Genomic DNA, 10,167 nt, shown 5'->3' with positions numbered 1-10,167 from the left:
AGGAGGGCGGAGGATGAGGTCTCAACCTCAGGAAGCTCAGGGGAGATGCTCTTTGAGACATCCCCACACCTGGGATGCTGCCAGTGACAGTCTACCCTGCTGGTCCCGAGCTCCTCCAGGCAGAGGCTGTGTGTCTCCCTCGTTGCTGCGTCCCTGGGGCCTAATGCAGAGTAGGTGCCCAGCCATGAGCTAGCGGGGGTCCAGGGGCAGCCTGGAAAGGCCCAGAGAAGCTGAGAGCTCCGTGGGGAGGTGCGGTGGGTGCTGCACAAGCTCAGCTTTGGTCTCATTTGTGAAGTGACGGTGGGACTTCAGGGTCTGGGAAATCCTCTCCAGTATGATTCTTGAGAAGAGGGTGTGTTTGACAGAGCCCAGATGCTTCGTGAAGTAGGAGCAAATGTAGTGCAGTCGTGGAGACTTGTGTTTGTTTCAGAAATTCAGTTCAGCCAGGCACGGTGGCTCACACCTGTAATCCCAGCGCTTTGGGAGGCCGAGGCGGGTAAATCACAAGATCAGGAGTTCAAGACCAGCCTGGCTGAGATGGTGAAACCCTGTCTCTACTAAAAATACAAAAATTAGTTGGCCGTGCTGGCAGGCGCTTGTAATCCTAGGTACTCGGGAGGCTGAGGCAGAGAATCGCTTGATCCCGGGAGGTGGAGGTGGCAATGAGCCAAGATCGCGCCACTGCACTCCAGCCTGGGCGACAGAGCGAGACTCCGTCTCAAAAAAAAAAAAAAAACAACAAAAAAAAACAACAACGACAACAAAACTCAGTTCAACGTGGCTAAGGCATAGGGGGTTTTGGTCTGCTCCCTGAGGTGGTCTAGCACCCTCCAGGTATATCCTTCTCAGTTCTGTGTTGCCATCTCCCCAGCCAACATCCTAGGACAGATTATCATGGCCCGGCTTGGGTCATAGCCCATCTGGATGGGACACAGCTATTGGGTCATGTGACCCTCCCCGTCTTCCCCTTCACCCTCCACCAGTAAGGAAATGGTTATCTCCACACAGTCTTGCCTCAGCCTCCCGAAGTGCTGGGATTACAGGCGTCAGCCACCACACCCAGCCTAAGCACTGAATTTGTTCTGTGTTTTGTTTTTGCATAGGTTCTCGCTCCGTCACCCAGGCTAGAGTGCAGCGGCGCGATCTTGGCTCACTGCAACCTCCGCCTCCCAGGTTCAAGTGATTTTCCTGCCTCAGCCTCCCGAGTAACTGGGATGACAGGCACCTGCCACCACACCCGGCTAATGCCACCAGGTCTGGCTAATTTTTGTATTTTGAGTAGAGGTGGGGTTTCACCATGTTGGTTAGGCTGGTCTCGAATTCCTGACCTCAAGTGTTTGCCCACCTTGGCCTCCCAAAATGCTGGGATTACAGGCATGAGCCATCTTGCCCGGCCTCTAAACACTGAGTCTTGAGTTTAAAGCTTGAGTGTAAACCAATCTCAGTAATTTGATTCCTCAGGGTCAGCGATTGGCTACTCTTCTGACCAATGAAACAGGAAGAGAGGTCTGGAATGTTTGCCTTGCCTCACTTTTTTTTTTTTTTTTTTTTGAGACAGCGTCTCTGTCACCCAGGCTGTAGTGCAGTGGTGCAATCTTGGCTCACTGCAACCTCTGCCTCCTGGTTTCAAGCGATTCTCCTGTCTCAGCCTCCTGAGTAGCTGGGACTACAGGCACACGCTGCCATGCCCGGCTAATTTTTTGGCATTTTAATAGAGACTGGATTTCACTGTGTTGCCTAGGCTGGTCTCAAACTCCTGATCTCAGGCAATCCACCCGTCTCGGCCTCCCAAAGTGCTGGGATTACAGGTGTGAGCCACCGCACCCAGCTGTTTGCCTTACTTTTAAAGGACATGGAGGAGGAAGTCACTTCTCCTGGCTTGGGGTGTGGTGCTGGGAGCCGTTGCAGCCATTCTGTGATCAGGAGGTATGGCTGAGCATTTAACTCAGGTGACCCTGCTGTAGGTAGCAGAGCAGAAAGACCGCAAGAACTTCCTGGGTTTGCTTTTCCCCCACTTGTAATTTAGAAAAGTTTCAAATTAATAGAAAAGGTGCAAGGATGACATGATGAATACCGCTACATCCTTCACCTAGATTTACCAGTTGTTAATATTTGCCTAGTTTGCTTAATTGCTCTTTATATATGTTTACTTTTTGTTACTGTTTTAGAGATGGTCTCACTCTGTTGCTGAGTCTAGGCTGTAGTGGCGCAGTCACAGCTCATTGCAGCCTCTAACTACTGGGCTCATGTGATCCTCCTGCCTCAGCCTCCTGAGTAGCTAGGAGCACAGGCATATGCCACCACACCCAGCTAATTTTTTTAAAAAATGTTGCAGAAACGGGGTTTCCTTTTTGTTTTGTTTTGTTTTAGAGACAGGGTCTCACTATGTTGTCCAGGCTGGAATGCAGTGGCTATTCACAGGCAGGACCCCACTGCTGATCACTGGGGGAGTTTTGACCTGCTCTGTTTCTGACCTGGGCCAGTTCACTCCTCCTTAGGCAGCCTTGTGGTTGCCTCTCCCAGGAGGTCACCGTATTGATGCCAGTCTTAGCGCACTACAGCCCACGATTCCTGGGCTCAAGCGATCTTCCTGCGTCAGCCTTCCAAGACGCTGAGATTACAGGCATGAGCCACTGCGCCCAGCTTGTTTACATTTTTTAACTGAACCATTTGAGAGTGTGTTACAGATGCTAACACAGTTCACTGAAAATTCTTCAGCTTGTATGGCCTAAGAGCAAGGTCAGCCTACACAGCCACAATCCAGGATTACACGAGAACCCAGATATTTGATGATTTTGTTGAGCCACTGAATCTGTTATGGAAACTCCCAACTGTAGGCTTCTTTTGGTTTTTTTGTTTTGTTTTGTTTTGAGATGGAGTCTCGCTCTTTCGCCCAGGCTGGAGTGCAGTGGCATGATCTCAGCTCACGGCAAGCTCCACCTCCTGGGTTCACGCCATTCTCCTGCCTCAGCCTCCCGAGTAACTGGGACTACAGGCGCCTGCCACTATGCCCTGCTAATTTTTTGTATTTTTTAGTAGAGATGGGGTTTCACCATGTTAGCCAGGTTGGTCTCGATCTCCTGACCTCGTGATCTGCCTGCCACGGCCTCCCAAAGTGCTAGAATTACAGGTGTGAGCTACTGTGCCCGGCCTTTTTGTTTCATTTTTAAGACAGGATCTTGTACTGTCGCCCAACCTGGGGTGCAGTGGTGTGATCACAGCTCGCTGCAACCTATGCCTCCCAGGCTCAAGCAATCTGCCCACCTCAGCACCCAAGCAGCTGGGATTACAGGCACGCAGCACAATGTCCAGCTAATTTTTGTATTTTTAGTAGAGATGGGGTTTCACCACATTGCCCAGACTGGTCTCAAACTCCTGAGCTCAAGCAATCAGCCCACTTCAGCCTCCCAAAATGTTGGGATTACAGGCATGAGCTACTGCGCCCAGCCTAGACTTCTTATGAAAAAGTTTTCCTTAATTTTAAAGTGATTTCCATTGACTTTTCTGTTACTTGCAGCCAAAAGCCTTCCTGATACACAGACTTCAGGCACATCATTAGAAAACATTAAAAGGGCCGGGCATGGTGGCTCACACCTATAATCCCAGCACTTTAGGAGGCTGAGGTGGGCAGATCATGAGGTCAGGAGATCGAGACCATCCTGGCCAACACGGTGAAACCCCGTCTCTACTAAAAATACAAAAAATTAGCCAGGCGTGGTGGCGGACGCCTGTAGTCCCAGCTACTCAGGAGGCTGAGGCAGGAGAATCACTTGAACCTGGGAAGCGGAGGTTGCAGTGAGCCGAGATCACGCCACTGCACTCCAGCCTGGGCCACAGAGGGAGACTCTGTCTCAAAAAAAAGAAAAAAGAAAACATTAAAATCCACTCATACCCCACATTAAATATATATATTTTGAAGTATGTTTATACTTTTATTTGAAGGATTATTTGGCAACCAGGACCTAATTTAGGACGGACTAACCTCTAGGAATACTTGGACATGCTTTTGAAGTGAGAAGAACCAGGCTACAGAGTTGTTTTCAAGTGTAACGACATTTTTCTGACTACCCAAGTCAATATAAAGTTTGAGCACAGTAAACGTTTATAATTTCAGCTTTGCAGTTTTAGTATTTGGGAGCCGATCTCAAATATTTTCTAAGCTTTTTTTTTTTTTTTTTTTGAGACAGAGTCTTACTCTGTCACCCAGGCTGGAGTGCAGTGGCGCCATCTCAGCTCACTGCAACCTCCACCTCCCGGGTTCAAGCGATTCTCCCACCTCAGCCTCCTGAGTAGCTGGGACTACAGGCATGCCCACTATGCCCAGTGAATTTTTTTTGTATTTTTAGTAGAGATGGGGGTTTCACCATGTTGACCAGGCTGGTTTCAAACTCCTGGTCTCAAGTGATGCACCCACCTTGGCCCCCCAAAGGGCTGGGATTACGGGCGTGAGCCGCCATGCCTGGCCAGATATTTTCTAAACTCTTTTTTTTTTTTTTTTTTGAGACGGAGTCGCTCTGTTGCCAGGCTGGAGTGCAGTGGCACAATCTTGGCTCACTGCAACCTCCACCTCCCTGGTTTAAGCGATTCTCCTGCCTCAGCCTCCCAAGTAGCTGGGACTACAGGCGCATGCTACCATACCAAGCTAATATTTGTATTTTTAGTAGAGACGGGGTTTCACCACGTTGGCCAGGATGGTCTCGATCTCTTGACCTCGTGATCCACCCACCTCAGCCTCCCAAAGTGCCGGAGTTATAGGTGTGAGCCACCGCGCCCAGCCTCTAAACTCTTAAAAAGCTTTTAGATTTCCTTTGTGTCTATAATTATTTTCAAAATAAAATACTCACTGGGGCTGGGCACGGTGGCTCACACCTGTAATCCCAGCACTCTGGGAGGCCGAGGCGGGCAGATCACTGTCAGGAGATCAAGACCATCCTGGCTAACACAGTGAAACCCCGTCTCTACTAAAAAATACAAAAAATTAGCCGGGCATGGTGGCGGGCGTCTGTAGTCCCAGCTAATCGGGAGGCTGAGGCAGGAGAATGGCGTGAACCCGGGAGGCGGAGCTTGCAGTGAGCTGAGATCTGGCCACTGCACTCCAGCCTGGGTGACAGAGCGAGACTCCGTCTCAAAAAAAAAAAAAAAAAAAGTGCTCACAGTGGTTCACACCTGTAATCCCAGCACTTTGGGAAGCCAAGATGGGAGGATCGCTCTAGGCTAGGAGTTAGAGACCAGCCTGGGCAACATAACGAGATCCTATGTCTCCAAAAATAAAAGTAAATTAGCCAAGCGCAGTGATGTGCACCTGTAGTCAGTCCAAACTCCTCGGGAGGCTGAGTCAGGAGGATTGGTTGAGCCCAGGAGTTTGAGATTACAGTGAGCTATAATCCACTCCAGCCTGGGTGACAGAGTGAGACCCTGTCTCAAAAGTAAAATAATATAAAATAAAATAAGTATAAAATAAATATAAAATAAAACGCTAAAAGCATTGTAAAGGCTCAGGCCTGAGTCTGGGAGGGCTATGAATGAAAGGGCCTGGCCCCCACCTGGACCTTACCTGAGAGGGGAGACGGAGCCCTAACCGAGGGCTGAGGCCTACAGTCAGAAGAGATACAGACTAGAAGCGGGAAGGCCAAAGGCAGGTGTGGAGGGGGCTCTCTGGACAAAGGCTGGGAGGCGAGAATGGATGAGCAGGGTTAAGGGGGCCAGCTGCGGTGCCATCCGGCTGGAAAAGGGCCCAGCTTGCCAGGGGCATCCCTACCTTCATAGAGTAGGAGGGCAAAGATAGCTTTTCAAGCCTGGGTATCTTTAGCTCAGCAGATGAAAGCGGGTCGGCCCTAGCTCCCTGTGTGACCTTGGTCAAGTGGCCACCCTCTCTGGGCAGTTTCCCTAACATTAAACTGCATTATTAAATGGGGGAGCAGGTCAGGCATGTGTCTCAGGGTTCCTTCCTGCTATGACTTCCAGGACTCAGGAGCTGGCTCTGACCTCCCCTACCTTCCCTGGCTGGAGCAGCCAGGTTGGCTGCAGGTGTGGGTGGCACCTCTGTGGGCCGCCCTCCTCAACACCGCCAGCTGAAGGAGGTGCAGCTTCCCTTTTCTCGCCTCTGCCCCCTGTCCCTGGCAGGGCGGAATGGCCGAGCTGGCCTGCATGACCTGTCTGGACCAAGCTGAGCCCATGTCTCACGGCAGTAGCCAAGATCCCACCTAGGACGCAGGAATTCCAGAGAGCTCGCTACCTCATTTCAGGATAGTTATAACGTGGGGAGGAGAATCCCTGGGGTGGTGGCCTTAGCCTTGGGGGACGCAGGAGGGAGCACTAACATCGAGCCCCTCCTTAGACATCACTCCTATAATCCTCCAAGCAGTGGCCTTATTCCCACCTTCCGGGTCTGAAACAAGTTCAGAGAAGCCAAGGACCTCAGCTACAGCTGCAGCCATTCAGCCCCCAAATCAGAGTTCACCTCTCGTCTCATCTCCTGATATATGTGTATTTTTTTAAGATAGAGTCTTGCTCTGTTGCCCAGGCTGGAGTGCAATGGTGCGATCTTGGCTCACTGCAACCTCCACCTCCGGTGTTGAAGCAATTCTCCCTGCCTCAGCCTCCCGAGTAGCTGGGATTACAGGCACCCCCCACCACACTCAGCTAATTTTTTTATTTTTAGTAGAGATGGGGTTTTGCCATGTTAACCAGGTTGGTCTCGAACTCCTGTCCCCAAGTGATCCTCAACCTCCCAAAGTGCTGGGATTACAGGCATGAGCCACCATGCCCGGCCTCTTCCCCTGATTCTAACTGCAGCCTCATTTCCCTGTGCAGAAATTCAACCAAGTTGGCAGACACAAAGTAGGGGTGAGGGGAAGATGAGAGGGGAGATAATGAAAGCAAGGCGCCGGGCACAAGGCCTGGCAAGATAAGTGGGCGCTGCCACCAGGAGGCCCTGAGGACTTGGGGGAGGAGGCCCACGATGCACCTGTGTCCCTGCCTTCCCTCCCCGCCAGGAAAACCGCAGCTCCTGTCCCAGGGGACACTGGAATCTGGAGAGACTTCTTGCCCCAACCTAGGCAAGAGGAGACTATTGGGGACCAATTGGGGATGACACGTAGACCTCCCAGAGGTGCTGCAAAGACTCGGGGAAGGTAACAGCCTGGCAAAAGTGACAAGAAGGAAGTGAAAACCTTCTGAGCCTCCATGAAGAAACGAATCATCTGTTTAGTACAACAGACCTCAGTTCCACCCTGTATTCACCTCATGCAAGGAAAGCAGGATTTCATCTCCCCAGATTACAGATAAGGAGACTAAGGCAAGTGGGAGAAAAAACAGCTTACCAGGAGGCTCTGAGGGGACATAGCAAGCAGAGCCAGCACCTGCGTGTCCAGACTCCCAAATAGGCCTTTCTGGGGTCTGGGGACCTCTTCACCATGCCACCTTGCCTCCCTGCCAGCCCCACTCATGCCTGAGGGGTAAACTGTCACTCCATCCAACAGCAAACACTCCCCGGTGCTGGGCCCATTTTCCAGGGTGGAGGAGGATGCAGGAGCAGCTCCTGGGCCACACGAACCCAACTACTGGGCTGGGCTGGGAAAGTGGCCACACCCACCTGCCCACAGCCCTGCGAGGACCACACCTGAAGCGCCTCTGGCCCTCCATCTAGGACTCTGCCTGAGAGGCCCCCATTCCTTGATCTGGCAGAGAGGGGAGGCATGGGGGAGGGGCAGTGGAGCTGGGCTGGGTCACACCCAGCCCTTCCTATGGTTGAGGTTTTGGGGAGGCCCGGAGGAAAAAGTGAAGCTGCTGTGGTTGGTTTCCAAGCAGCCACTTGGTCTGGATGGAGGGGTAAGGCATTCACGGGGGTGCAACCCCATCCCCTCTCTGGGTCCGCTTTGCGGCCCTACACACTCCCCTCTCATCCTGTACCAGAGTGGGCTTTGGGCATCTGGAGGAAGGTGCCCCTGGGGGACAGGGTCGGGCAGGGTGGGTTTGCTGGCCTGGCCTCCAGATGTGAGTCACTCCCGGTTGGCATCTTCATCCCTTTTTGGTGCCAGTAGTTTCAGAAAGAGGATGGCCAGGTGGAGGAGGTCGTCCCCGTGACAACCCCCCAGTATGCCCCTCACTTCTCCCAGTGCTCCCCACACCCCTTCCTCCACCAGGTTCCTGAGACCCCTCCAACCCACCCTCAATTCTCTGCCACAGTGATCTTCCCTACAGCCCAAATCTGGCCTCAGTACTACCCTGGCTCCCCAGCCTCCTCCCGTACAATAATGTCCAAGCCCTGTGCCCAGCCCATGAGGCCCTCCATGATCCAGGTCCTGATGGCTTCCCAGCCTCATCCCCGTCTTTCCCCTACATGCCCGGAACACTGTTCCCCAGCCCTGGCCTTCTCATTCCAGAGCTTCTGCCCATGCTGGAAAGCCAGGCGCTTCTCCGCCTACCCTTCACGACCCACCTCCTTTACTCATGCAGCCGCCAGCCCACCATAGCACTTTCTCATGGTTTCCCTTAGAGCCATCATCATCTACTACTACTACTTTTTTTTTTTTTTTGAGACCGAGTTTTGCTCTTGTTGCCCAGGTTGGAGTGCAATGGCCTGATTTCAGATCACTGCACCTCTGCCTCCTGGGTTCAGGTGATTCTCCTGCCTCAGCCTCAGAAGTAGCTGGGATTACAGGCATATGCCACCACGCCCGGCTAATTTTGTATTTTTAGTAGAGACGGGGTTTCTCCGTGTTGGTCAGGCTAGTCTCAAACTCCCAACCTCAGGTGATCTGCCCGCCTCGGTCTCCTAAAGAGCTGGGATTACTGGCATGAGCCACTGCGCCCATCCCATCATCTACTTCTTAACGTGGCTGTGGTAAGATTCCACCCCAACCATGCGCTCCTTGAGAGTGGGGACTGGGAGGGGTTCATCTTTGAATCCTGAGAGCCCGGGGCCAGGCACATAGTAGGTGCTCAGTAAACACCTGCTGAACACTCGGGGAAAGGAGGGCTGTGCCAGGCCTCAGAGGAGAGATGTGAAGAAAGAGGACAGGGTGGCCAGGCATGATGACTCACACCTGTAATCCCAGAACTTTGGGAGGCCGAGGCAGGTGGATCACCTGAGGTCAGGAGTTCCAGACTAGCCTGGCCAACAAGGTGAAACCCCGTCTTTACTAAAAATACAAAAATTGGCCGGGCATGGTGTTGGGGGCCTGTAGTCCCATCTACTCAAGAGGCTGAGGCAGGAGAACCTGGGAGGCAGAGGTTGCAGTAAGCCGAGGTCATGCCACTGCACTCCAGCCTGGGCGACAGAGCGACACTCCATCTCAAAAATAAATAGATAAAAATAAAAAAGAGAGAGGACAGGGTGCTGTCATGCACGTCCATGTAAAGAGACCACCAAACAGGCTTTGTGTGAGCAACATGGCTGTTTATTTCACCTGGGTGCAGGCGGGCTGAGTCCGAAAAGAGTCAGCGAAGGGAGATAAGGGTGGGACCGTTTTATAGGATTTGGGTACGTAAAGGAAAATTACAGTCAAAGGGGTGTTGTTCTCTGGCAGGCAGGAGTGGGGGTCACAAGGTGCTCAGTGGGGGAGCTTTTTGAGCCAGGATGAGCCAGGAAAAGGAACTTCACAAGATAATATCGTTGGCCATTTTCACTTCTTTTGTGGTAGAATGTCATCAGTTACTGTGAGGCAGGGCATTTGCACTTCTTTTGTGATTCTTCAGTTACTTCAGGCCATCTGGGCGTATATACGTGCAAGTCACAGGGGATGCAATGGTTTAGCTTGGGCTCAGAGGCCTGACAGGTGCACAGAGCTAGGACCCCACCCCCTCCTGGCCTGGACCACCCTGGGCCATCTCCCCAGCTTGACACTCTCAGGCCAGAGGCTGTCAGGCCAGGGCGCTTTGTTTTTGTTTTTGTTTTTTTTGAGACGGAGTCTTGCTCAGTCGCCCAGGCTGGAGTGCAGTGGCCGGATTGCAGCTCACTGCAAGCTCCGCCCCCCCAGGTTCACGCCATTCTCCTGCCTCAGCCTCCCGAGTAGCTGGGACTACAGGCGCCTGCCACTACGCCCGGCTAATTTTTCTGTATTTTTAGTAGAGACGGGGTTTCACTGTGTTAGCCAGGATGGTCTCGATCTCCTGACCTCGTGATCCGCCCGTCTCGGCCTCCCAAAGTGCTGGGATTACAGGCGT

Source organism: Chlorocebus sabaeus, chromosome 19 (genome assembly GCF_047675955.1).
Source record: "Chlorocebus sabaeus isolate Y175 chromosome 19, mChlSab1.0.hap1, whole genome shotgun sequence".
Classification (NCBI taxonomy): Eukaryota; Metazoa; Chordata; class Mammalia; order Primates; family Cercopithecidae; genus Chlorocebus; species Chlorocebus sabaeus.
This window is presented reverse-complemented; position numbering follows the sequence as displayed.